The sequence below is a fragment of the Hypomesus nipponensis genome, chromosome 5, assembly GCF_054491055.1.
Source record: "Hypomesus nipponensis isolate SF chromosome 5, ASM5449105v1, whole genome shotgun sequence".
NCBI classification, from domain to species: domain Eukaryota; kingdom Metazoa; phylum Chordata; class Actinopteri; order Osmeriformes; family Osmeridae; genus Hypomesus; species Hypomesus nipponensis.
The window spans coordinates 4,715,069-4,718,514 of NC_140365.1; positions in this window are offsets into that span (position 1 = coordinate 4,715,069).

A 3,446-nucleotide genomic window follows, 5' to 3' on the forward strand; every position below is an offset into this window, starting at 1 on the left:
TCACTGCACACAATCAGAGTCGGATAGCACTAACCTCCACTGACTGCACCCATACGCTCCGCCTCCACTCACACAGTTTCCATTCACCATAGGTCATTTCAAGCTGTCAGTCATAAAATATTCTGAATATCAAAGCTTTCACCCGACCCCATTTTTAGTTTGGCTATATATTTTTTTGCAACTGTGTATTTCCGAAACGATTCTTATTGAGTTTGATCAGATTCTAGTCCTGATATTAAGTGCCCTATGTAAACTTAAGTTTGCTAGATTTTCCTTTTTTGTATGATCTTTACCTATAATACATCTACTCGGGCTAAATAAGGACACATGACCCTGCATGTTTTTCAATGAACTTTAGCACATTCATCCACCCAGTCTGCTTGCAGGTTTGACCAGACCTGTAGGTGGGTAGACAGTTGGGTATCTATTGGGTCAGAATGACTGAATGTGTTAGTCTCATGTCTTTCCTATGCTAATGTCCCCCACTAAAACCTGAGAGAGACACAGGAAACCGATTTTGTGGATTAGCTGAGAGGCCTGTTATTTTCTCTGGAGAAACCCCACGGACGTTATGTAGCGGTCGCCTTTCTCATGTTAATCACCTGCATGTCCTACACGGTAAAACAAAGAGTTCTCCTGTGAGGTTGAGGGCGGCAGAGCTTGCTTTGGTGTTCCTAAAAATATACGTTGCATTATTTTCCATTTATTATATTTTGTGTCGTATTCTCTAGTCGAGGTTGTAGCCTAAGTATTTAACCTGTAGAACCAGATATTTGAGTAAAATCTGATTAATATTATCAATTTCTTCAAGATGTGAGCATTTCAATAGGAAATCACTCTTCCATGCCAGCCGGTCAGCCTGTTTAGTATTCAAGCATACAATGCTAACATCTGAGACAACCCAATTTCAGATATTACGAAACCACTTTTCTCATTTGAATGGGGTATGTTAATGTTCCTCGAATAATCACCCAAATCAGTGCGTAGCAAGTAATTAGTCATATTGAATCGAGGAATCTCTAAAATCAACAATTCTATGCTAGACACAATTAAGCCCAATGCGAAAACACCCCAAATACAACACTCCAACAGAACAACCTCCAACAAGATTCTGCCATTGCTGCACCACACTCACTGATCCATCTGCACAGTGGGGAGCAGCAGTCCCAGGCTTGATCCGGGACCAAGATTCAGACTCAAGGTGGCCCGGAAACAAGCCTCGGCCATGGCAAATGAGTCATAGGAATGTGGTAAAAGGGGTCAGCTCTGAACCCCAGCCCGGTCAGAAGTCTGGGTGAGCAGCGGTCAGCAGAGTCACTCTGTCCCGTGGCTCATTACGCTGTCAAACAACCTCCTTTCAGTCACACAGTACACGTCTGGCTCAGAGTAAGCACACGCCCAGCCTTCCATCCCTGCCCCTGCTCGGATGGGCACCAAGAGGGAGCTTCCCTCGCAGCAAACATCCCAACAGCCAACAGTGGAGGTGGCACAGTGGTGACAAGGACGTAAGTCAAAGCAGTAAACAAAGATGAATTAAGTCACACCACCCCGGAAACCTTTGCAGTTGTAATGCCTGAGACCTGGACGTTAAACCGCGTGCTTCTTCACACCTCCTCCAACAGCTCCGTCCAGGGCCTTGGGCCGGAGCTGGCGGCCGAGGCGCCCCCGTCTCCTGGGAGAGAGGACGTGGGGAAGGTGGGAACAGAGGGGAAAGGAGTAATGAGTGAAAGGAAGACACAGCATAGGGGGCTCACACAGCTCCAGAGAGGCTCCAGTTCAGCTTCAGTGCCCATGAGTGTGAGGGAGAGTAGGGACGTGTTTGCATGTGTCAGTGCGTTTGTATGTGCACGAGAGAGAGAGAGAGAGAGAGAGAGAGAGAGAGAGAGAGAGAGAGAGAAAGTATGTGTGTGTGTATGTGTCAAACCATTAGTTATGCTAGGTTGATGCCACACATGAATCATCCTCGGGGCCAAAACATCCTACCTCGAGCAGAGGAGGACAATATTTAGCAACATTTTCCATCTCATAATATTTGTTGCTGAACCACAACCACTGACAGTTCTTGTGATAACCCCCCCCCCCTTTCCTCCCCAGACCCCCACAGCCTCACCCCTCTCCCCCACGATCTCATCTTTAATTGGGATATCAAAATGGAACTAACAGGAAAATACGGCGTTGCCATGGTGACTGGTGAGGGGAGGGTGGTACTGTGTACTCCGGAATGCAGGACTGTAGTCATAAAGCAGAGAGACAAAATAATTCATTATGCAGAGGAGGGAAGAGGGGAAGGAGGGAGGGAATGAGCGAGAGAGGAGGAGATAGGATGAGGGCACAGAGGATACTGGGAGGGAGAGAGAGGGAGAGAGGAAGGAGACAGAGGAGAGGAGAAGGGCATGAGGGATACAGAGTGTGTGTGGTGTGTGTGTGAGAGAGAGAGAGAGAGAGAGAGAGAGAGAGAGAGAGAGAGAGAGAGAGAGAGAGAGAGAGAGAAAGAGAGAGAGAGAGAGAGAGAGAAAGAGAGAGAGAAAGAGAGAAAGAAAGAGAGAAGGATTGTGAAAGCACTGCTTTCATGGGCCATGGTGTTATTTGGCAATATTCCTCAAGCAGTCACGAGTGAATGGAAGTAGAACAGAGCCGGCTGGAAACCAACAACACCACCAGGTGTTACTTCTAACCTAACACACACACACCCCCCCACACACACACACACACACACACACACACTCCATGTCCTCCTCTACAACCTCCTCACATACTTTAGCACCATACCCTAATCCAGACCCATATATGGTTACCCATCCTCATTCTTCAACAGGCTCTATAACCCTGCTAGTCAGAGCCGGTAAAGAGGTTCAGTTTCACTCTATCCTCAAAACCTGTTGCTTAAGGGAAGAAACTGGGATAAAACCTTTGAAGGATGATAATGGTTTTATTTTACATTCTTATGTCATTCTTCTCTTGACAGAGGGCCTTGGATTCCATGTCTCATTGTTCAGACCCTTGTGTGGCTGACCTAGTTCTGAAAAGATAATGTGTTCATAAAAGCACAGGTAATTGAATATCTATTGTCATGACCCCAAGTGCTGAATCGCAGTGGGAAATATGCAAACAACACAAAAATGAGTCTTTGGCACCACACGGTAGAGATGCAGGGTGTTCCTCTCTCACACCACACGGCAGAGATGCAGGATGTTCCGCTGGCACACACACACACAGACAGGCACACACACATACACACACACGCACTCACAAACACAGGAATATTGCTACTGCCTGAAAAGATGACTTTCAGACAGAGGAATTATTTTTCAGGTGAAACGTTTCAGCGTGTCTAATTGACAGTGATTGCAATACAGGTACTCTCTGGGATGAGTCTGGCCAGCTCAGCTTTCTTTCAGACACATTCTAATTACGCTGGCTGGCTGAGCCACTGTGGCTCTCTCTGC